The 26,436-nt window shown below is 44.8% G+C and overlaps 1 pseudogene across 1 annotated transcript in view; it reads left to right on the forward strand.

The window, feature by feature from the left end:
- LOC106580214 (calcineurin-binding protein cabin-1-like) overlaps positions 1-26,436 on the forward strand; it is a 150,290-nt pseudogene that overhangs the window by 92,588 nt on the left and 31,266 nt on the right. Inside the window, exons 26-28 of the transcript XR_006761094.1 lie at positions 13,272-13,435; positions 13,540-13,636; positions 13,759-14,454. The product of XR_006761094.1 is annotated as a calcineurin-binding protein cabin-1-like (transcript). The remainder of the gene's footprint in view (positions 1-13,271; positions 13,436-13,539; positions 13,637-13,758; positions 14,455-26,436) is intronic.

Genomic DNA, 26,436 nt, shown 5'->3' on the forward strand with positions numbered 1-26,436 from the left:
CCCAGAATATTTTATACAATAAAGTTCGCTAGCGTGAGCTTTGGGCCGGACCCAAGTTAATAGTTGATACAATGTTTCAAGTCCATTGCAGACAGGCCATGCGTAACCAATGTGATTTATAGGATATTTATTTTTATCAGGATATTTTCTACCTGCAATGGTTTTTATTTGTTGGCTTTATGTAGGCTATTTTTACGTAGTTGGAAATGGCCATAGAAGTTACTTTTTAGGTTTTTCATTTTCGATTCGGATAGAATTTTGATTAACCATATGACAATGATATGAAGACGTTATTATAAATGAGTTGAAACTGTTCCACGAAAATGTGCTTATGAAAACCATAACTGGCATGCAGATCGGTAGAAATGGTAAGATAAATTGCCATTCCACATGAGAAAGGTTAGACTCCTCGTGTAGCCTATTACCAGCAACTTCAGGAGAGTAATGGCACAATCTGCGAAAGCCAGCAGGAGCGGGAGGAGAATGGTTAGGTCAGGTTTTTCTCTTATGGTTATCTTGATCTCTGGCTCCCTCTTGAGTAATTTGTCTTATTTCATCAAACAGTAACATTTTAAAGCATCAGACAAGCTCAATGTATATAGTTGGTTTTTATTAAAACTAGGGATGCACAATATATATCGGTAAGGATATCAGAATCGGCCAATATTAGCTAAAAATGCTGGCATCGGCCCGATGTCTAGTTTAACGTCGATGTGCAAAACCGATGTCAAAGCTGACGTGCATACCTATATAACGTAGCTAGATGACGTAATAACGCCACACAAAATACAGCGCTACATGAGCAACACAGCATTCCTAACCTAGCCCACAATGTCTGCGGTGTGGATCTATTTTTAAGTTTCAAAGGAAGATGAGGAAAAAGGCCACGTACAATGTTTGTGCTGCTATTATTTCCCGAGGAGGGGAGAAAGTGAAATCTTTCAATACCACAAACCTAATTACTCATTTGAAAGTGAATCACCCCTAGATGTTCAGCGACTACTTAGAACAAAAGCAGAAAAAAACAGCAAAACAAGTTCAAGTCGAGCAGTCATTTGAAAGAGAGAGAGAATTTCAGCGAGACAACTCAAAAGCGAAATCCTTGACAATCAACCGTTCTCTGTCATTGATGATGTTGGCTTTCGCCGACTGGTCGAGCACCTCGAGCCCCGGTACACACTACCAAGTAGGCACTGTTTTTCAGATGTTGCCCTACCGGAGTTACACAGTATTGTTGAAATGCACATCCATGAGCTACTTGCTATGGGCGTCACTGCTATTAGCTTCACGACTGACATTTGGACCAGCGATGTCAGCCCCATGAGCATGCTAAGTCTGACAGCACAGTGGGTCGATGAGGATTTCGTACTGAGGAAAGCCGTATTGCATGCTCAAGAATGTGCTGGTTCTCATACCGCTGCTGCCATTTCAATGTCATTTAAGAACATGTTTGAAACTTGGAAACATGAACACACCTAGCGCCATTCGAACAACTGACTCGAGAAATAAGCTCATCAACTGCGTCTGCAGCAGACGTGATACCCTCTGTCATGGCATTGAAACACCTGCTCAACAAAACTGCCGACACAGACTGTGGGGTTAAAACTTGCAAAAGGTACTCTACTTGTGGCTGTGAACAAGCGATTCTGTGGCATTCTCTCTGAGACTCTTTACTGTGTCGCCACCATGCTCTGTGCTAGGTACAAGGACCGCTACTTCGATGCAGACAAGAAACAGGGTTTATGTGAAATGTTAGACACAGCTGGACAAGATGGAAACGGACACAGTGACAGTGCGCACCGAAGAGGACCCACGACAGAAGAGGCCACGGATAGATAGAGCTGAAACTTCATTGCTTGACATGTATGATGAAACCCTGGTTGAGAATGAAACGACTGAACCAAGAACAACCAAACAGCACAGCAAGTAAGTGAAAGAAATAGGTTTTGATTATGTTTTACTGGTAATGGGGACATATTTTGTTTGCATTTACATAACTTTTTGGTGTGTGTGTTTCAACTATTTAACTGTACTAGAATGTTCTGTTGTACATATTGGTATCAGGTTTTTTGGCAAGGACAATATTGGATATTGGCCAAAAATGTCATATCGGTGCATCCCTAATTAAAACGCATAGGATGTGTCTATATACAGTGAGGGGAAAAAAGTATTTGATCCCCTGCTGATTTTGTACGTTTACCCACTGACAAAGAAATTATCAGTCTATAATTTTAATGGTAGGTTTATTTGAACAGTGAGAGACAGAATAACAACAAAAAAATCCAGAAAAACACATGTCAAAAATGTTATAAATTGATTTGCATTTTAATGAGGGAAATAAGTATTTGACCCCCTCTCAATCAGAAAGATTTCTGGCTCCCAGGTGTCTTTTATACAGGTAACGAGCTTAGATTAGGAGCACACTCTTAAAGGGAGTGCTCCTAATCTCAGTTTGTTACCTGTATAAAAGACACCTGTCCACAGAAGCAATCAATCAGATTCCAAACTCTCCACCATGGCCAAGACCAAAGAGCGTTCCAAGGATGTTAGGAACAAGATTGTAGATCTACACAAGGCTGGAATAGGCTACAAGACCATCGCCAAGCAGCTTGGTGAGAAGGTGACAACAGTTGGTGGGATTATTCGCAAATGGAAGAAACACAAAAGAACTGTCAATCTCCCTGGGGCACCATGCAAGATCTCAACTCGTGGAGTTGCAATGATCATGAGAACGGTGAGGAATCAGCCCAGAACTACACTACAGGATCTTGCCAATGATCTCAAGGCAGCTGGGACCATAGTCACCAAGAAAACAATTGGTAACACACTACGCCGTGACGACTGAAATCCTGCAGCGCCCGCAAGGTCCCCCTGCTCAAGAATGCACATATACATGCCCGTCTGAAGTTTGCCAATGAACATCTGAATGATTCAGAGGACAACTGGGTGAACGTGTTGTGGTCAGATGAGACCAAAATGGAGCTCTTTGGCATCAACTCAACTCGCCGTGTTTGGAGGAGGAATGCTGCCTATGACCCCAAGAACACCATCCCCACCGTCAAACATGGAGGTGGAAACATTATGCTTTGGGGGTGTTTTTCTGCTAAGGGGACAGGACAAGGTTCGAGTTGCCAAACGTCAGCCTCGAAACCTTAATGACTTGGAGAAGATCTGCAAAGAGGAGTGGGACAAAATCCTTCCTGAGATGTGTGCAAACCTGGTGGCCAACTACAAGAAACATCTGACCTCTGTGATTGCCAACAAGGGTTTTGCCACCAAGTACTAAGTCATGTTTTGCAGAGGGGTCAAATACTTATTTCCCTCATTAAAATGCAAATCAATTTTTCTGGATTTTTGTTGTTGTTATTCTGTCTCTCACTGTTCAAATAAACCTACCATTAAAATTATAGACTGATCATTTCTTTGTCAGTGGGCAAATGTACAAAATCAGCAGGGGATCAAATACTTTTTTCCCTCACTGTATGGAAAAATATAGACTACTTTCGGTCAAAGGTTTTTTTGTTGGACAGCCCTAGTTCACACCATCTTATGCCTTAGCCCCACCCATGTGAGGCCATGTGCTAAACAGAGTGAGTAAGGTAGTGTAGTAAACAACCAAAGACTTCAAGACTAAAAGTGGTGAAAGTAGAAGCCTACAATAAGGAAAAACTCCAGATAAAATACACTTGGACTATATTCTAATGTGACTTTGGTGCAGATCATGTTGTTCTTCACATTACAGTCTCTGGTAAACACACATAAAATTAAGTGTATTTGTCACATGCAGAGGATACAGAAGGTGTAAAGGTGAAATGGTTATTTGCATATTTACATAGTAGCAATATAAAAACTATTAAGTGTCCAGATAAAAATATTTTATAATGATTAGATGATGTTTACCCAGACACACTTGTCTAAATGAATGGGTCATGTGAAGAAATGCTGTAGCCACCACCCAGCCACATCTAGCTGGATGGGTCACTATTGCCTAGACATGTACACATGTTCATGAAATACAATAGATTGCCATAATCACCCCCAGACACACCTGGCTAACTTGATGGGTCATGTAATCATCTGGCGAAGTGGAGTCTGTTGTTAAGACATGTAGCTAACTAGCTAAACAATGAACCAGGCATAATCACAACCCATACTACTAGCAATACAAATGGATTGTCATAGCTAACCACCATGCATGAAATGCAGTAGTATCTATCTACAGGTAGCTAAAGCTAACTAACTAGATTCAATGTTAGCTAGCTAGCTAACATTAGGCTATAACTAGCAATGCAAATGGATTTCTGAGATACAAATAATATTATTACACAGATCATACACGCAACGTTAGCTAGCAAGCTAACGTTCTCTAGTTAGCTAAAAGTATGCTTTAACTTGCAGTGAAAACACTTTCTGACAATTAGAAATGCATAATATCTGAAAATGTAGCTAGACTCTTACCCCTATACATGGATGAATGCTTCATGGCAGACTGGAACCCCTTTAACTCCATTTTACTTGTACAGCTTATTTTGCCCACATTGTGTCAAGTCACTCGGGTTGACACTGGCCTTGTGCAGAAAGTAGTCCATCACAACGTTTTCCCACTGATATTTGTTGATGGCACCTGCTAAATTCAGGGCAGCAATGTTGATAGCAGTAGCCTCAGTTTTGCAGTTCTACATGGCTAACATATCTTTCAAAAAAGATGTGGTAGCAAGGTTTATCTACACATACCGAGCAGCTCATGCTGAGCAGAAGAATTTCGCTACACTCGCAATAACATCTGCTAACCATGGTTATGTGACGAATAAAATGTGATTTGATTTGAGAAGCATGTTACATGGCAGACCAATCCCAACTCCTCTCTCGGCATGTCCAGCCCATCCATTATCTCAGCCAGTCATGGCTAGCGGGAAGGTTCCTGTATTTTTCCATGGCTAAACCAACTAGGCTTGTCATTTAACAATATTATTCGTAGTTACAGATGGCAAACAAGTTTGTTATTAAGTCGCATGAAAGTTCACATGTTCCAGAATGCATTTCTGCCCAAAACCACATTTTCATAATAAAATTAAAAAAATCAAATGCTTCCTGAAACGTGTCAGACTTTAATAAGAAATCTATAGGACAAATACATTATTTTAAGATGGATCTTTTTCTCAAACTTGAAATTCTACCCCACTCTTGATGCCTGAGTGACACATTATGTTCCAAGCCAAAGCTCAAATTTTCCCTCACTTTTCCCCTAAAAAAGATGCTTAAAAATCATTGATGGTAAAGTCATGTATATCTGCTTTATCTGTTGTGCTACAGCATAATCTGTGCAAAGCCATGGCTTCACATCTGCCTAAACAGATTTACTGTGCCCATGGGGGAACTAGTTCCCCCCCCTCCCTTAGATCTGTTTATCCAAGTGAGCAGAGCCCAGCTCACCCCCTCACCACTCCTAGTCTTGTTTGGAGGCATTTGGTAAGCTGTGCATTGAAAGTTTAAAGGGAAGATTGCAGACTTAGGTTGCTGTTAAACATTCTGATTTGTTTGATCCTTTTAAGTAAAAGTCCCAATACAACTTATCACTTTACATTTGTATTTTGTGAGAAATGTATATTTTATCTGAATTTAGAAAAGCGTTCGTAAATGTGATGTAAAGAGGAGCACTACACGAGCAGGAGTGAAGACAATGTCTACAAGACGGCGAAAACCCACATATTGAGTTTTAATTTTGAGGTAAAAAAAAAAAGCCAATTTATCATCTGACCATATCCTGGGATTTCTTTATTCTGTATTAGCATAGCCGCTTTTACATCCCTGGCTTACCTCTACTAGCTAACCACTAGCTAACCCTTATCAGCGTTGAAACACATTACTTATTAGCAGTTCAGCACATCAGCATTTCTCGTACTGTTAAACAAAATCAAGATAAACCGTTGCTATCCATAGTAGACATTGAATGTCTATAACTAAACTGGCTAAAACTCTGTTGTTGTATTTATAGCTAGCCAGATGCTAACCGCTAGTGCTACTACTAGCAGCAGTAAATCCAGGTATAATGGTTAACACAAACATGGGCTATTATGATATTTTGCAAGTTATATCGGCCAATAAAGATCAGGCAGTTCAGCCAAAATAAAAACATAACTTGAATTAAACAATGACATTTAATAAAATTGGTATTTGACTATTTTATTTGGTTTAGTATTCTGTTGGAGTTTTTGTAGCTTGCTTGCTATCAAGCTAGCTTATTCCATCCCCAAACACCATGCTAGATCTGTGTGAGTGGGCTAGTTGGTGTTGCATGGCCGGGTGAACTGAGATAGCTGGCTATGTTTTTTTAATCATCTACTAGCAACATGACAAAAGTCTTTGGGCACGAGTACCTACCTACCTGATACACCGAAGCCGTCTGCCCTCGTGCTGTAGTAACACCAGTGCTGTCACTGGACTTGGCGCCTACATTAACTGTGGGAACAGAACCGGAATTTTAACCTCCGCGTCATGGGCTGCTTTTCAATCTCGTTATTTTTACCCCATCAGCTCTCGCCCTTCACTTTCCCTTGGGGGAATCCCCGTCGAAACCGGATGCAGTTTGATTGCCATCTTAAGTGGCAGTCAAATTCACAAAAGTTGCACCCTCGGCCCTTGATTTAGCTCAAGGGAGCGGATGAGCAACTTTGATCACTTGCGGGTTTGGTAAGACCCACAATTCAATGCAAACTGTAGTCACGTGTCAAACTCCGGTGGCCACAAAGTGTAACATTTTATCAACATGCTAGCAAAAAAAATAAAAATGACAACGATTGTAGCAGTGGCAAATGGAAATATGACGCTCTCTGGCTCAAACTGATAGTGAGGAGCCTATAAAACGTAGCTAGGTAGCTTCATAAACACATTTTGGGGGATTTGGGAAATGTATTGGAATAAATGACTAAACTATGAAACTAGCTAGCCAGCTATGGCTGTAGCTAGATACCTGACAGGAGTGATGGCTACGTTAGCTTGCTAGGTACATCAATAGCTTTAGGTTGGTTGTTTTTTAGGCTCAACTTCAAGATTTCCACCAAGGACGTTGCCTCTCCGATCATCACTCTCCCTCACTTGGGCAAGGGACATTTAAGGTACACTCTGATGTGACCATGTAAAACGTCCTTCAAGGGTTGAGGCCGAGGGCTGTCTACTTCACGTTTGGACGTTAGCCATGTTGGAGCCACTTCCACTGTTGGTAGCCATCTTAATCATTTGGGACAAAGTGAACCCTGCATATAACTGAAACGCCATGGGTTCCCCTGACCCAGTCTCCCAAAGGTGTTCGATGGGGTTGAGGTCAAGGCTCTGTGCAGGCCAGTCAAGTTCTTCCACACCGATCTCGACAATCCATTTCTGTATGGACCTCGGTTTGTGCACAGTGGCATTGTCATGCTGAAACAGGAAAGGGCCTTCCCCAAACTGTTGCCACAAAGTTGGAAGCACAGAATTGTCTAGAATTTATTTGTATGCTGTAGCGTTTAGATTTCCCTTCACTGGAACTAAGGGGCCTAGCCCGAACCATGAAAAACAGCCCCAGACCATTATTCCTCCTCCACCAAACTTAGTTGGCACTATGCATTCGGACAGGTGGCATTTTCCTGGCATCCGCCAAACCCAGATTCGTTTGTCGGACTGCCAGATGGTGAAGCATGATTCATCACTCCAGAGAACGCATTTCTATTGCCCCACAGAATCCAATGGCGGCGAGCTTTACACCACTCCAGCCGATGCTTGACATTGCGCATGGTGATCTTAGGCTTGTGTACGGCTGCTTGGCAATGGAAACCCATTTCACGAAGCTCCCGACGAACAGTTCTTATGCTGACGTTGCTTCCAGAGACGGTTTGGAACTCAGTAGTGAGTGTTGCAATCAAGGACAGATGATTTTTATGTGCTACGCACTTCAGCACCTGTTCTGTGAGCTTGTGTGGCCTACCATTTTGCGGCTGAGCTATTGTTGCTCCTAGACATTTCCACTTCGCAATAACAGCACCTGCAGTTGACCGGGGCAGCTCTAGCGGGGCAGAAATTTGACAAACTGACTTGTTGAAAAGGTGGCATTTTTTAAATTTTATTTAACCTTTTAATTAGGCAAGTCAATTAAGAACAAATTCTTATTTACAATGACGGCCAAGCCCTAACCCGGACGACGCTGGGCCAATTGTGTGTCGCCCTATGAGACTCCCAATCACGGCCGGTTGTGATACAGCTTGAAATCGAACCAGGGTCTGTAGTGACGCCTCTAGCACCGAGATGCAGTACCTTAGACCGCTGCGCCACTCGGGAGCATCCTATGACGGTGCCACGTTGAAGGTCACTGAGCTCTTCCGTACGGGCCATTCTACTGCCAATGTTTGTAAAATTAGATTTTATGTCTGTGTGCTCAATTTTATGCACCTGTCAGCAACGGGTGTGACTGAATTAGTCGAATCCACTAATTTGAAGAGGTGTCCACATACATCCAGCAGAGCTCTGATCTACAAAAGTATCACATCACATCGCCTGTCATATTTCTTCCAGATTGTTCGGATCATTATTGAAGGATGTTCATTAATATTGATAAATGGCTGCACGAGGCAGACTGACTCAGGAATGCAATTTAATTTCATAAGTCTGTTATGTTTAGCATTTGTTTCCTGCCTGGCATCTCACCAAAGGCTGTGAAAATGTCAACAGACAATGTGGACCTGTTTGGTAGGATGAGGAAGAGGCTCCCAGGTGTAGGGGCGGGCCAGTTGCTTCTGTGGAGGCATATCATGTGTTTTGTTTCATTATGATATGCCCAGCTTCTACTCCGATTCGCATACACCTCTAAGCTGCTCATTGCGAAGTGTTTTTTTAAATTGCACATAGACCATAATCTGCGCTCAGCTCACATAGTCAGCTCTGCTGTGGAACACCGAACCTTGCCTGTACACACCTGCTGGGATGACGTGTGCACTGGGTTTTTTGGTCGTCACATATGCTGTCACATGATAACATGTGTTCAGATCTGATTGATCGTTACCTGTGATACTCTTTGTGCTCTGAAGACTTACCAATCCTTCAGAGATATTGAAATTAAAACGTCAATGTGTGTTTGATGTGCTGCTGCGCTCTGGTTCCCTGAACCAACCTGAACCCAGACAGAACACACCGCTAATGAGGTTGCTTGCCTGGGGCGGGATCTGATATGCCTGCCTGAATTCAGCCCCCAGTCCCCCACCTCCACTCTTCAGGCACTGTCTCTCCCTACTGCAACTCTTTCCGTTTTCTCATTAGGGCTCCCATCTTCCAATTCCACAGTTTTGGAGCAAATTAATTCCTCTTGCCTTCTTTTCACCTCCTTTTTCTCTTTCTTTCCTGTGGGTTTGTCCATTTCTGCCTGTTAATTGTTTGCTGGTGTCAGCCCTATTAGCAGCCCAGCGCCTGGAGGAGTCTGCAGTAGCATGAAGCTGTGCAAATGCTACACACACACACACACACACACACACACACACACACACACACAAAGAAATACTGTGGCAAGTTTCCATTTGAGATTTACACCGCTGGCAGCCGTGTCTCACTCGGCCATGGCTCTGGCGGACCATGGCACTTGGTACTTTTCAGCTTTCATTTACATAACAATGGCTAACTGTGATCTTTAACGCCTTCTCACAAAGCAACTGTCTTGATGATGCAGAGGTTGTAGATTCTGCTCGCTCCAAGTCTGTAGTGTCACACTCCTGACGTGGAAACATAATTATTACACTAGGGATTTACATTAACATAAATCACTGGCGACACACTGGTGTGGGGTACGTCTCAGGTGGATGTGCAGCACAAAATATTCCATTTACCCTGTCCTCCAGCCTGTGTCCAATGAATATATGAAAGAACCTGTTGCTTCTCTGTAGTAACACCTAAACCCAGAGTTTATTCAGGTTTGTGCATGCCATTACCTATAGACCTTATCAGGGGTGAAAGTAGAATGAATTTCTTTCCGGTACGGGACCTCCTATGTGTGCATGTGTTTGTCAAACGGTCATTTCAAAGGGCTCCTTTACTAGGCTACCCATGCACATTCTTCTACTCGCAACAACGTTTCCAGCCTCCAAACAGTGGTGAATGGAAAGAGACCTCTGTTACACAACATACCAAAAAGTGTAATGACATTTGCTGATTGTCATTAGTCCAGAACGTCTCGGCCACTCAGCTCTGCCTTGGCAAAATGTCAGTGTTCTTGTCAAACCACATCGCATTTTGGAGTGTAGGCTATACCACCTGTTTTTCATGCGGTAATTATAAATAGTGGTGTTGTAGCCTACAGTTATTTTTTATTGACAATCTGTTTTCATTATTGTAATAGGCTCATGTTTTACCAGTACGGCGTACCCCCCTATTTATTTTTCCAGGACACCTGACCGCCTTACTTTCACCCCTAGTCCTAAAGGATATTTAAACATGGTCCTCTGCCAGCTGGCCAGAATGTTTGCTTCATAATTCTGTATGTTAAAGAAGTGTTTATTTATTAAAGGACCCATGCATGTGACCAGTGTTCTCTGTGTTGCGTGAGTAAAACGAACACGCATTTAGCTGTTGCTATTACTTTTCTCTCACCAGCACTAATTCAAAAGTGCTTTCCTCGCCATCTTAAATAAGCATGCCCCATTCAAAGAATGTAGAACTAAGAACAGATATAGACCTTGGTTCACCCCAGACTTGACTGCCCTTGACCAGCACAAAAACATCCTGTGGCATTCTGCATAAGCATCAAATAGCCCCCGCGATATGCAACTTTTCAGGGAAGTCAGGAACCAATATACTCAGTTAATTAGGAAAGCTAAGGCTAGCTTTTTTAAACAGAAATTTGCATCCTGTAGCACTAATTCCAAAAAGTTTTGGGACACTGTAAAGTCCATGGAGAATAAGAGCACCTCCTCCCAGCTGCCCACTGCACTGAGGCTAGGAAACATTGTCACCACCGATATAAATCTACGATAATCGATCATTTCAATAAGCATTTTTCTCCGGCTGGCCATGCTTTCCACCTGGCTACCCCTACCCCGGCCAACAGCTCAGCACCCCAAACTGTTTAAGACCTATATCCATCCTGCCCTGCCTTTCTAAAATCTTCGAAAGCCAAGTTAACAAATAGATCACCGACCATTTCGAATCCCACTGTACCTTCTCAACTAGGCAATCTGGTTTCCGAGCTAGTTATGGGTGCACCTCAGCCACACTCAAGTTCCTAAACGATATCATAACCACCATCGATAAAAGACGTACTGTGCAGCTGTCTTCATCAACCTGACTAAGGCTTTCGACTCTGTCAATCACTGCATTCTTATCGGCAGACTCAATAGCCTTGGTTTCTCAAATGACTGCCTCGTCTGGTTCACTAACTTCTTCTCAGACAGAGTTCAGTGTGTCAAATCGGAGGGACTGTTGTCCGGACCTCTGGCGGTCTCTATGGGGGTGCCAGAGGGTTCAATTCTCGGGCCGACTCTTTTCTCTGTAAATATCAATGATGTTGCTCTTGCTGCTGGTGATTCTCTGATCCACCTCTACGCAGACGACACCATTCTGTATACATCTGGCCCTTCGTTGGACACTGTGTTAACAAACCTCCAAACGAGCTTCAATGCCATACAACACTCCTTCCGTGGCCTCCAACTGCTCTTAAATGAAAGTTAAACTAAATGCATGCTCTTCAACCGCCCGCCCGACTAGCATTACTACTCTGGACGGTTCTGACTTAGAATATGTTGCCAACTACAAATACCTAGGTGTCTGGTTAGACTGTAAACTCTCCTTCCAGACTCACATTAAGCATCTCCAATCCAAAATGAAATCTAGAATCGGCTTCCTATTTCTCAATAAAGCCTCCTTCACTCATGCTGCCAAACATACCCTCGTAAAACTGACTATCCTACCGATCCTTGACTTCGGCGATGTCATTTACAAAATAGCCTCCAACACTCTACTCAGCAAACTGGATGCAGTCTATCACAGTGCCATCCGTTTTGTCACCAAAGCCCCATATACTACCAACCACTGCGACCTGTATGCTCTCGTTGGCTGGCCCTCACTACATATTCGTCGCCAAACCCACTGGCTCCAGGTCATCTATAAGTTTCTGCTAGGTAAAGCCCCACCTTATCTCAGCTCACTGGTCACCATAGCAACACCCACCCGTAGCACATGCTCTAGCAGGTATATTTCACTGGTTTATTTTTATTTCGCCTTTATTTAACCAGGTAGGCAAGTTGAGAAAGTGCAACGTAACAGCACAGAGACTGTATTTTCGAAAGGGACTAGAAAGAAGAACTACAATTCTCAGATCCCCCACTTCCTGGTTGACTTTTCTTAGGTTTCTGCCTGCCATATGAGTTCTGTTATACTCACAGACACCATTCAAACAGTTTTAGAAACTTCAGAGTGTTTTCTATCCAAATCTACTAATAATATGCATATTCTCGTTTCTGGGCAAGAGTAGTAACAAGTTTAAATCGGGTACGTTTTTTCATCCGGCCGTGAAAATACTGCCCCCTATCCATATCAGGTTTTAATCTGCTAAATTGTAATTATTTGCTCCTGTGGCCTATTTATTGCCTACCTCCTCATGCCTTTTGCACACACTGTATATAGACTTTCTTTTTTCTACTGTATCATTGACTTGTTTATTGTGTTATTGGCTTGTTTGTTTACTCCATGTGTAACTCTGCTGTTGTCTGTGTCACACTGCTTTGCTTTCTTGGCCTGGTCGCAGTTGTAAATGAGAACTTGATTAAATAAAGGTGAAATAAATAAATAAAATAATTAATTATCTTGAAACTGGCTCTGCAGATCTTGGATAATATGCTCATACGTGGAGAGGTTTGGTGGTTAATATATTGCCTAAAACAATATACCGTCACACTCCTTTATCCTCTCTCCCTTTCTCTTGCCCTCCCTTACTATCAGTCTGTGTAAAATAAATCCCCATGTATGTACCAAAAATATCAGGTACATTCACTTTTCAGTTGAGCTTTTGCACTTTTTTAACTGAAAACTGAAAACCCTCCAGTGGAGCACATTGAAAAGCTCATGTCAGGATCTGTTGGCCTTGTGAGTGTGTTAGTGGAATATATGTTTTGAAACAGAACTCTAGTTAGTCTGACAGGTGAGGTCATACATAAGCCTGTCTCCATGACACGCTAATACCAAACAGTGTTAGTGAACTGTTGCCTCTTCTCCTCCTCCTTTTACTCCTCCCCCTCTTCTTCCCCTCCTTCCTGCTTCAGGGCATCTGGCATATTCCAGTGGATGAGATTGATCGCCCTGGCAGTTTTGCATCTCATATGAACCGATCCATCGTCCTCTTGCTGGAGGTGCTGTCTCAGCTGAAGGACCACGACACACTGATCAAAGTCTCTTTCATGCTCCAGAGAACCCCTGACCAGGGAAAGTAAGGATCTCTCATGACTCAACCATGTTTTTCCATTTGTTCTAGTGTTTTTGTGTGAATTTGTTCAACTCTTCTCTTTCCTTTCTCTCTCTCATGTCTTAAAGGAAGTATTTGCGGGATGTGGATCATCAGGTTTTGGCCCAGAGAGCATTTTTCCTAGCTGTAAAAGTCCTGGAGGACAATCTGAACAAACTCACAGGGGTATGCAACCAAAGCACTCTACACACTTGGAGAGGAGCTGAAAGCAGCTCCGTAGTTTATAGTTTCAGCATGCTCTTGCTTGTGTTGTGACGGGCTCTGTTCTTTCTCAGGTGTCAGAGCAGCCTTCCAAAGTGCCTGTGCCCTCCATGGGGGAAATGACAACCACGGACACGTCCAACAGGCCCAGTGCAGAGGACAGCAGTCATGCACTGCATAAGAAGCCTGAGCTCGCTGAGGGACCCCAGGTCACTGCCCCAGGCCCTGACTCTGGGTCCCGGGAGACCCCTCAGACACAGCCAGCCCTGCTGGCCACAGACAGAAACAGGGGGGATCAGCAGCAGAGAACTCCATCTGGGAAGGTGGAGGCTGCTGTGGGAAAGGGGGCCAGAGCAGTGCCGGAGGAGCCCATGGAGCTGGATGCTGGCCACTCGGGGCATCCCTCCAAGACCACAGACTCTCGGTGCATCCAACCAGACACGGAGTCCCCCAGAACTGTCCTGGTGCCTGGGGAGAAAGTGGCTGAGAGCAGCCGCGCACCGGAGCTTTCTCTGGAGGACCTGAGCATCAGCTCCAGACAGCAGCAGCTCCAGTGCCCGGTAGCTAAGGGCCCAGTGTTAGCCAGCGGAGCAGAGCAGGGACTAGCCCAGGGGGCGCTATGCAGGCCCAGCAGGAAGAGGAAGCTCCTGGATGACGTGGAGTCAGGCGAAACTCTTCTGCTGGATGCCTACCGGGTGTGGCAGCAGGGCCAGAAGGTCATGACCTACGACCTGGGGCGCATTGAGAAGATCATGTCAGAGACGTACATGCTCATCAAGCAGGTATGCTGTACTTTTATGAGTTATTGGAGCAAACTCCCCTGTTTACCTTCACGTTTACAGCCACATCTCTCTCTCTCCCATCAACGATTGATTTATAACTGTGCCATGTCATGCACACATAATATATACTCACTGAAAAAGGAAATGGGTTTGGGAAATCCCTCTTGATATTGATTTAGCAAAAAGACCTGAAACACAGAGAGGGGACTTTCCCTTCTCATGCAACTGCTATAAAATACTGTCGTAAAGAACCAAATAGCACACAAGACCACTTTTAGCCTAATGATCTTCACAGTGCTACATGTATTAACTAAGATGTTAACACAAATAGCACTATTAATATTTACAGCTCATAATCATAAGTATAATCATAAAAGGGCAGCAGGCAGCCTAGCGGTTAATAGCATTGGCCCTGCAACTGAAAGGTCGCTGGTTTGAATCCCCAAGCCGACTAGGTGAAAAAATCTGTCTGTGTCCTTGAGCAAGGCACTTAACCCTAATTGCTCCTGTAAATTGCTCTGTATAAGAGCATCTGCTAAGTGACTAAAAATGTAAAATAAGTATTTATAAGCATTAGGACATCTCATCATAAATTTAATTGGTGTTTTTCATTACATTTTGTAAATCCTGACCTAGCTAATAGGGAACTGTACAAAGTGTTTATTATTCTAAATGTCAATTATTCTAAGTGTCTTATTTTCCAACAGTGATGGATTTGATCATTTCCGATGAAAGGTCTTCTGTATCACATGGCCCAGTAATGGCTTCCGTGGATTCAGACAGAGAGAATTACCCATTTATTATTTCTGTCTTTCCAGCAGACAACACAGATTTATTGCTCACTGACTAAATTACTGGTTTCCTGTTTTTCTGAGACAATCGTTGCCTGTTTGAAAGGTGAAGGTTGTGCATTTTATTTACTTTGGTTTGTCAAGACTTTAAAATGATTTTGTGCATTGTGATTGGGACCCTTTCTAGTGCACTGGCACTGCTTGTGTAGAACCAGTCTCATGTTCTTGCCCGCTCACTGACTCTGAAGCTAAAAGTAAACTTCTGATTCAGTTTGGACTTCTGTTACCTAGAACTGACACTGTTGTATAACGTAGGTACCCTACTAGTTCTTGAGATTCAGTTTGATAGATTGAGCAAAAAGGGACATTTCTATTGTAGCACTGTAACTGGAATGTTGATTTAATTTAAGAATTTCTTCCACTTGCATAGCAGAACTGATCAAATAATAGAGGGATTAGTTACTTTGTGTATTGCATCTGAGCCAACTTCGCCTTTGCTGTTGGCTGGCATTGAGGGTGTTTGAGGACAGCTCTCATCAGCCTCTAAACACATAGCTAGTGATCAATGCTGACCGTGGGGAACCTGGTATGACATTGGCTATGTGTCAAGCCACAGAGATGGAGTGGGAGGCAACAGAGGATGGAGGGGCCACGACTAGGCTGAAGAGAGGGAGATGGCTAGCTACTACAACCCTCGCTCTATTTAGCTTCTTTCAGTGTCACTTCTCTCTCTTCTCTCTCTCTCGCACGCACATTGACAGCTGCTATTTTGCAAGTTAATAATATTGAAACCATTGAAAAGTGTGCTGAGACTTTGGCTGAGATTTGCTTCCCATGTTTTGCGACAAAGGAAAATAACTTTTTTCCCCCTGTGGCTGGAAAGGGGTAACATGACAATGTGCCTTCTGACACACTCTAATAGGGCTTACATATCTCCTGAACAAAGTGAGCAAGCCTTGACACATCTTTCTTAGTACAGTTGAGTCAGTGACACTACATGCTTTTCCCTAACATGTTTTTGGTGAAGCGAAATTACATTATTAGTGCCAAATTCTTCACCTTGCTTCTCACTTTCCAAATACAAGCCATCTCTTAAAAGTTAACTTCTAACCCAATTCCACAAGGCTTTTGCGCAGCACAGCAGTTTTGTTTCATGTCATTGGATCTGTTTTACAGTTCAGTGATGTAGCAAATAGCCATGTTCCTTTGCCATGAATATAAAGTACAGAGCAAGAGCAGTTGGCAGGTTGTGTCTTAAAAGTTTTAGTTTGCTTTGGCTCAGCTCTAATCTGACATGTTTGTGCCCAGGCAAGCCCTCATAGGTCTGTTATGCTACTTCAGAAGAAGGAAAGTTCTCAAATAGCCCACTCCTCCACTCTACCACGCTAGGGGAGGGACTTCCTCTAAAACATATCCAAAATGACAGCTCTCCAGTGTAACCAACCTCTGTCTCAGAGTGCTGCCTCTTGCAGTCCTCCCAGTCTTTGGCCCCAGGTCTGCCAAGTCATTCCTAGGGCTGTTACGGTGACCGTATTACCGCCACACCGGTAGTAACGAGTCATGAACGCAGTCAAATTCCATGTGACTGTTCAGTCACGGTAACTAGGCTTCTCCAAAACTGCGTTCTGATGCCACTGATGGACATTAGTAGCCTACCAAACTTGCTAACAGCCAGTCACTAATGGCCTGGTACTCAGCACTCTATTATCCCTCTAATCACTATGACATCAATGCACTTCATGAGAGCCATGTTATTCAGAGTTTGAGTGGAATAGGATCAGCTGTTCTGCAACGAGAGCTAGATCATCATAGCTGGTTGATGCATGAAATTAAAGAAGTGTTACGAAAAGCCCATATTGTGCAACATTTCTATAGCCTATGCAATTGCGTGAGAAAACAAAGTTTTGATGGCCTCTATTAAAAACAGGATCCCATGAGCTTTCTACAGGTTAGGTCTAGTATATTTATTTCTCAACTTTCCTAATATTAAGAACATTGGTTCACAACCAGAGTAGCCTACTTGGCTGGCATGAAAATGAACCACGGGAAAAGCGTGCTACATTAGCTATTCAAGTGCATACGGATTACGCCTTTTTCCCCCCTGCCACTGTTCCAACAGGTGCATGATAAGTCAAAACAAATTTCACACATGTATGTATGAAATTTGTTTGTTATATATATTATTTAGTGTACAGTGCATTCGGTATTCAGACCCCTTGACTTTTTCCACATTTTATTACGTTACAGCCTTATTCTAAAATGGATTAAATACATTTTTTCCTTGTCAATCTACGCACTATATACCCCACAATGACAAAGTGAAAAAAAATGCTAATTCATAAAAACATTTTTACAGATACAGTTGAAGTCGAAAGTTTACATACACCTTAGCCAAATACATTTAAACTCAGTTTTTCACAAATCCTGACATTAAATCCTAGTAAAAATTCCCTGTCTTAGGTCAGTTAGGAACACCACTTTATTTTAAGAATGTGAAATGTCAAAATAGTAGAGAATGATTTATTTATTTCATCACATACACAGTGGGTCTGAAGTTTTACATTCACTCAATTAGTATTTGGAAGCATTGACTTTAAATTGTTTAACTTGGGTCAAACGTTTCAGGTAGCCTTCCACAAGCTTCCCACTATAAGTTGGGTGAATTTTGGCCCATTCCTCCTGACAGAACTGGTGTAACTGAGTCAGGTTTGTAGGCCTCCTTTCTCGCACACACTTTTTCAGTTCTGACCACAAAATTTTCGATGGTATTGAGGTCAGGGCTTTGTGATGGCCACTCCAATACCTTGACTTTGTTGTCCTTAAGCCATGTTGCCACAACTTTGGAAGTATGCTTGGGGTCATTGTCCATTTGGAAGACCCATTTGTGACCAAGCTTTAACTTCCTGACAGATGTCTTGAGATGTTGCTTCAAAATATCCACATCATTTTCCAGCCTCATGATGCCATCTATTATGTGAAGTGCACCAGTCCCTCCTGCAGCAAAGCACCCCCACAACATGATGCAGCCACCCCCGTGCTTCACAGTTGGAATGGTGTTCTTCGGCTTGCAAGCCTCCCCCTTTTTCTTTCAAACATAACGATGGTCATTATGGCCAAACAGTTCTATTTTTGTTTCGTCAAACTAGAGGACATTTCTCCAAAAAGTACGATCTTTGTCCCCATGTGCCGTTGCAAACCGTAGTCTGGCTTTTTTATGGCGGTTTTGGAGCAGTGGCTTCTTCCTTCCTGAGCGACCTTTCAGGTTATGTTGATATAGGACTCGTTTTACTGTGGAAATATGTACTTTTGTACCTGTTTCCTCCAGTATCTTCATAAGGTCCTTTGCTGTTGTTCTGGGATTGATTTGCACTTTTGTACCAAAGTACATTCATCTCTAGGAGACAGAACGCATCTCCTTCCTGAGCGGTATGACGGCTGTGTGCTCCCATGGTGTTTATACTTGCGTACTATTGTTTGTACAGATGAACGTGGTATCTTCAGGCGCTTCCCAAGGATGAACCAGACTTGTGGAGGTCTACAATTTTTTTCTGAGGTCTTGGCTGATTTCTCTTGATTTCCCCATGATGTCAAGCAAAGAGGCACTTAGTTTGAAGGTAGGCCTTGAAATACATCCACAGGGACACCTCCAATTGACTCAAATTATGTAAATTAGCCTAACAGAAGCTTCTGAAGCCATGACATCATTTTTCCAAGCAGTTTAAAGGCACAGTCAACTTAGTGTATGCAAACTTCTGACCCACTGGAATTGTGATTCAGTTAATTAAAGTGAAATAATCTGTCTGTTAACAATTGATGGAAAAATGACTTGTGTCATGCACAAAGTAGATATCCTAACAGACTTGCCAAAACTATAGTTTTTGTTGACAAGAAATTTGTGGAGTGGTTGAAAAACGAGTTTTAATGACTCCAACCTAAGTGTATGTAAACTTCCGACTTCAACTGTACCTTATTTACGTATGTAAAAAAAAAAAAAAATGCATGAAATTAAATGAAATGTATGCATTCACTACAGTAAGTCGCTCTGGATAAGAGCGTCTGCTAAATGACTAAAATGTAAATGTAAAAATGTATTCAGATCCTTAGCTATGAGACTTTAAATTGAGCATCATGTTTCCATTGATCATACTTGATGTTTCTACATCTTGATTGGAGTCCACCTGTGGTAACTTAAGTTGATCGGACATGATTTTGAAAGTCATGCATCTGTCTATATAAGGCCCCACAGTTGATAGTGCATGTCAGAGCAAAAACCAAGCCATGAGCTCCAAGGAATTGTCCATAGAGCTCCGAGACAGGATTGTGTCGAGGAACAGATCTGGGGAAGGGTACCAAAACATTTCTGCAGCATTGAAGGTCCCCAAGAACACAGTGGCCTCCATCATTCTTAAATGGAAGAAGTTTGGAACCACCAAGACTCTTTCTAGAGCTGGCCGCCCGGCCAAACTGAGCAATCGGGGAAGAAGGGCCTTGGTCAGGGAGGTGACCAAGAACCCGATGGTCACTCTGACAGAGCTCCAGAGGTCCTCTGTGGAGATGGGAGAACCTTCCAGAAGGACAACCATCTCTGCAGCACTCCACCAAATCATGCCTTTATGGTAGAGTGGCCAGACGGAAGTTAAAGGCACATGACAGCCCACTTGGAGCTTGCCAAAAGGCACCTAAAGGACTCTGACCATGAGAAACATTTCCAAACAATCACCAGATTCTCTGGTCTGATGAAACCAAGATTGAACTGAACAAGATTGAATGCCAAGCATCACGTCTGGAGGAAATCTGGCACTATCCCTACAGTGAAGCATGGTGGTGGCAGCATCATCCTGTGGAGATGTTTTTCGGCGGCAGGGACTGGGAGACTAGTCAGGATTGAGGGAAAGATGAACGGAGCAAAGTACAGAGATCCTTGATGGAAACCTGCTCCAGAGGACCTCAGACTGGGGCGAAGGTTCACCTTCCAACGGGACAATGACCCTAAGCACACATCCAACACAGGAGTGGCTTCTGGACAAGTCTCTGCCCAAGTTGCCTAGCCAGAGCCCGGACTTGAACCCAATTGAACATCTCTGGAAAGACCTGAAAATAGCTGTGCAGCAATACTCCCCATCCAACCTGACAGAGCTTGAGAGGATCTGGAGAGAAGAATTGAAGAAACTTGTAAAGCTTGTAGCGTCATACACAAGAAGACACGAGGCTGAAATCGCTGCCAAACGTGCTTCAACAAAGTCCTGCATAAAGGGTCTGAGTACTTAAGTTTATTTTTAATAGATTTGCAAAAATGTCTAAACCTGTTTTTGCATTGTCATTATGGGGTATTGTGTGTAGCTTAATAAAGGAGTAATAAACTATTTAATCCATTTCAGAATAAGGCTGTAAGGTAACGTAACAAAATGTGGATAAAGTCGAGGTCTGAAAACTTTCCTAATGCACTGTTTGTAAAGACACGATTAAATCGAGAATAGTCTGATGGGTAAGAGTAGTATCATCACTATATCAATGCATTTTTTTTTTTTTACTTTCATGCATCATGTAGCAAAGGCCTAATATATATGTTGATACATTTTTCTTATGACAACTAAAGTGGACAAATAATTCTAAGCATAGCCTATAGGCCTAGGGTACCTGGAACAGGGTTGGAGAGCACAGAGCCCAGTGAAACGTGTTCTTATAAGCCCAGCCATTGCGCAATCGCGTATGAAAACAGAGTTTTGACTGGACATTATTTAAAAGAGGATTCCATTAACATTTACATTTATGTCATTTAGCAGACGCTCTTATTCAGAGCGACTTACAAATTGGTGCATTCACCTTATGATATCCAGTGGAACAACCACTTTACAATAGTACATCTATATATATATTTTTTTTTTGGGGGGGGGGGTAGGATTACTTTATCCTATCCCAGGTATTCCTTAAATAGGTGGGGTTTCAGGTGTCTCCGGAAGGTGGTGATTGACTCCGCTGTCCTGGCGTCGTGAGGGAGCTTGTTCCACCATTGGGGTGCCAGAGCAGCGAACAGTTTTGACTGGGCTGAGCGGGAACTGTGCTTCCGCAGAGGTAGGGAGGCGAGCAGGCCAGAGGTAGATGAACGCAGTGCCCTTCTTTGGGTGTAGGGACTGATCAGCTTTCGCGTGATTCCAGCTTTCGAGTGCTGCTATATTTATTTCTCAATTCTTAAAATTAAGCACATTCATCCACTTTACAACCGGTGTAGCCTACCTGGCATATTAAAAACGTAACCTCCATTCACTATTTAAGTGCAGGCTATGGATAACATCAATCAAAAATAATTCCACACATATTAGTAGGCTATATGTAAAGACCAGAATTAATTCAGATGAGTCTGATGTACTTGTGAAATTGTGAATGAGAGACTGATGAAGTGTGTGCAGCCTGTGCAAGAAACAAAGTAGAGCGAGTGCATTCCTTTCATGCAATTTTTTCTAATTGTCATTAGTTACATCACGCAGCCTTAGGATATATTAGAAATTAAAACATGTAGCCTAAGGTTTGTATCACAACTAAAGTTGCATAAATAACTAAATTAAGCATATTGTATACATATTTGTTAACCGCTCAACACAATAGCCGCATGTGTCCCTCAGAAATCATTTTGGGAAAAATATCCTTTCTATTTTATTCAGCTATCTTCAATTGTAGTCTTCGTACTATAAAATAATTCCACAGGAATTATAAGCACATCTTGTAATTAACTAGTGTAAATTAACTAGTGTAGCCCTCAGCCATATGGCATAGCCAGATCAGGGTTTAACGTAAGGATTACTCAGAATATGCCATTCTGTTCTCCTGAAATAGGTAAAATGTTCTTCATATCAAAGGTTGTTTCTTTAGACCTGCCTAAAACAAACAATGGATTTATTGATGGTGTAGGCTGTATTAATGCTAGATTTTTTTTTTCGACTACTTAAATTGTAGATGTTCCAAAGGTCTGCATCAGTCGCTTGTAGGCTATGGGTGGACGCCCAGCAACTGTCAAGTGTCAGTGTGCAGCGGTTAGGACGGAGTCAGGCGCAGGACACAGAACTGAGTAAAAGACGTACTTTACTCAAAAAGAAACAACAATTTCCACGCAGGGAAAAACACACCAGCTCACAGAAGTCTTGAACACTAAACAAAGAACAAACACGCACAAAACCATGTGGGAACCAGAGGGTTAAATAGGGAATAAATTATAACTTAATGGGAACCAGGTGTGTACAATCAAGACAAAACAAATGGAAAAAAGAAACGTAGATTGGTGGCAGCTAGAAAGCCGCTGACGTCGACCACCGAACACCGCCCGAACAAGGAGAGGCACCAACTTCGGCGGAAGTTGTGACAGTACCCCCCCCTTGACACACGGCTCCAGCTGCGCACCAACACCGGCCTCGGGGACGACCCGGAGGACGAGGCGCAGGACGATCCGGGTGGAGACGGTGAAATTCCTGCAGTAAGGAAGGGTCCAGGATGTCCTCCACCGGCACCCAGCATCTCTCCCCTGGACCGTACCCCCTCCCACGACACGAGGTACTGAAGGCCCCTCGCCCGACGCCTTGAGTCCATGATGGCTCGCACAGTATACGCCGGGGCCCCCTCGATGTCCAGAGGGGGCGGAGGAACCTCCCGCACCTCAGACTGCTGGAGCGGACCAGCCACCACCGGCCTGAGGAGAGACACATGGAACGAGGGGTTAATAAGGTAATCAGGGGGAGCTGTATCCTATAACATACCTCGTTCAGTCTCATCAGGACTTTAAATGGCCCCACAAACCGCGGACCCAGCTTCCGGCAGGGAAAGCGAAGGGGCAGGTTTTGGGTCGAGAGCCAGACCTGGTCCCCAGGTGAATACACCGGGACCTCACTGCGGTGGCGGTCGGTGCTCGCCTTCTGTCGCCTGATGGCCCGTTGCAGGCACACATGGGCAGCGTCCCATGTCTCCTCTGAGCGCCGAAACCATTCATCCACCGCAGGTGCCTCGATATGGCTCTGATGCCACGGTGCCAGGACCGGCTGATAACCTAGTACACACTGAAACGGAGACAAGTTAGTGGAGGAGTGGCGGAGGGAGTTTTGGGCCATCTCTGCCCAGGGGATGAAAGCCGCCCACTCCCCCGGCCGGTCCTGGCAATAGGACCGCAGAAACCTACCCACATCCTGGTTTACTCCCTACACCTGCCCATTACTCTCTGGGTGAAACCCTGAGGTCAGGCTGACCGAGACCCCCATACATTCCATGAACGCCCTCCAGACCCTCGATGTGAACTGGGGACACCGATAAAACTATATCCTCAGGCACCCCGTAGTGCCGGAAGACGTGAGTAAACAGGGCCTCCCCAGTCTGTAGGGAGACCGGGCAAAGGAAGGAGACGGCAGGACTTAGAAAACCAATCCACAACTACCAGGATCACGGAGTTTCCTTGTGACGGAGGAAGATCCGTCACGAAATCCACCGATAGGTGTGACCACGGCCGTTGTGGAACAGGTAGGGGTTGTAATTTCCCTCTGGGCAGGTGTCTAGGTGTCTTGCACTGGGCGTACACCGAGCAGGAGGAAACACAAACCCTCACATCCTTAGCTAAAGTGGGCCACCAGTACTTCCCACTAAGACAGCGCACTGTCCCACCGATGCCAGGATGACCAGAGGAGGGTGACTTGTGGGCGCAACAGATCAATTGGTCGCGGACATCAGACGGAACGTACAGACGCCCAACTGGACACTGGGTGGGAGTGGGCTCCGTACGTAACGCCCGCTCAATATCCGCGCCAACCGCCCATACCACCGGTGCCACCAGGCAAGAAGCCGGGAGTGGGATCCGTAGACCGCTCCTCTGTGTCATACATCCGGGACAGTGCGTCTGCCTTAGCGTTCTGGGAACCTGGTCTGTAGGATAGGGTGAAAACAAACGGGTGAAAAACATGGCCCACCTTGCATGGCGAGGGTTCAGTCTCCTCGCCGCCCGGATGTACTCCAGATTGCGGTGGTCAGTCCAAATGAGGAAAGGGTGTTTAGCCCCCTCAAGCCAATGCCTCCACGGCTTCAGAGCCTTGACAAATGCCAACAGCTCCCGGTCCCCCACATCATAGTTTCGCTCCGCCGGGCTGAGCTTCTTCGAAAAGAAAGCACAGGGGCGGAGCTTTGGTGGCGTAACTGAGCGATGAGACAGGACAGTTCCTATCCCAGCCTCGGACGCGTCCACCTCTACTATGAAACCCTAAGAACTGCTGCCCCTCCTTTACCGTGGTTGGAGTCGGCCAATTACGCATGGCTGAAATGCGGTCATTCTCCATCTCCACCCCTGACGCGGACAGGTGGAGTCACTGTTGAAAGAACAAACATTTCTCAACCTTGACGTACAGGTCATGCTCCAACAGTCGACCTAGCACCTTGCGCACCAGGGACACATGCTCGGCGCGTGTAGCGGAGTATATTAGAATGTCATCTAAATACACCACTACACCTTGCCCGTGCAGGTCCCTGAAAATCTCGTCTACAAAGGATTGGAAGACTGATGGAGCATTCATCAACCTGTACAGCATGACGAGGTACTCATAGTGCCCAGAGGTGGTACTAAATGCCGTCTTCCACTCATCCCCCTCCCGGATACGCACCAGGTTGTAAGCGCTCCTGAGATCCAATTTTGTGAAGAAGCGCGCCCCGTGCAATGACTCTGTCACACTGGCTATGAGAGGCAGCGGGTAACTGTACTTCACCGTCATCAGATTTATACCTCGATAGTCAATGCACGGGTGTAAACCTCCTTCCCTCTTCTTCACAAAAAAGAAACTCGAGGAGGCAGGTGAAGTGGAAGGCCGAATGTATCCCTGTCCCAGAGATTTGGAGACATATGTTTCCATAGCCGCCATCTCCTCCTGTGACAGAGGATACACGTGACTCCTGGGAAGTGCTGCGTCTACTAGGTGATTTATCGCACAATTCTCCCCCCGTCGATGAGGTGGTAGTTGAGTCGCCTTCTTTTTACAGAAGGCGAGAGTCAAATCGACATATTCGGGGGGGATGTGCATGGTGGAGACCTGGTTTGGACTCTCCACCGTAGTTGCACCTATGGAAACACCTACACACCTCCCCGAGCACTGATGTGACCATCCCTTGAGAGCCCTCTGTTGCCACGAAATAGTGGGGTCATGAGAGGCCAACCAGGGAAGCCCCAACACCACAGGAAACGCAGGAGAATCGATCAGGAAGAGACTAATTCTCTCTTCCTGACCCTCCTGCGTTATCATACATAATGGAGCTGTGACCTCCTAATCAGGCCCGACCCTAAAGGACGACTATCTAAGGCATGTACAGGGAAGGGCACATCAACAGGAACAATGGGGATCCCTAATCTAAGTGCAAATGAATGGTCAATAAAGTTCCCAGCTGCGCCTGACTCTACTAGCGCCTTATGCTGGGAATGCGGGGAAAACTCAGGAAATTCTATACATGCACACATGTGCGCAACAGGGAGCTCTGGGTGAGTCGGGTGCCTACTCACCTGGGATGATCCACCATTGCCCTGCCTGCTGCCTCGACTCCCTGGGGAACCTCCCCAGCACCGACCAGCAGTGTGCCCTCTGCGGCCACATGTGGTGCAGGAAACGCCCCCCCCTCCCCCGGTCACCCTTAGAGCAGCACCTCCAAGCTCCATAGGTGTAGGATCGGAGGTGCTGGGGGATGGAATGGACGGACCCCGACCCAGACGTCCGCTTGTGGCCAACAGGTTATCCAGCCGGATGGATAAATCCACCAGCTGGTCGAGGGTAAGGGTGGTGTCCCTGCATGCCAGCTCCCGACGAACGTCCTCACGTAGACTACACCGGTAATGGTCGATCAGGGACCTCTCATTCCATCCCGCGCTGGCAGCCAGGATCCTGAAGTCCAGTGCGAAGTCCTGTGCGCTCCTCATCCCCTGTCTGAGATGGAACAAGCGTTCCCTCTCCCCTCAGGTGGATGATCGAAGACCGCCCAAAAGCGGCGGGTGAAATCCTCATAGCAGACCAACGCTGTGTCTATTCCTCCCCATTCGGCGTTGGCCCACTCAAGAGCTTTACCCGACAAACAGGAGATGAGGGCGGACACACTCTCGTGTCCCGAGAGAGCCGGGTGGACGGTCGCCAGGTAGAGCTCCAACTGGAGCAGGAACCCCTGGCACCCAGCTGCCGTCCCATCATACGCC

This window comes from Salmo salar, chromosome ssa20 (genome assembly GCF_905237065.1).
Source record: "Salmo salar chromosome ssa20, Ssal_v3.1, whole genome shotgun sequence".
In the NCBI taxonomy this organism is placed as follows: domain Eukaryota; kingdom Metazoa; phylum Chordata; class Actinopteri; order Salmoniformes; family Salmonidae; genus Salmo; species Salmo salar.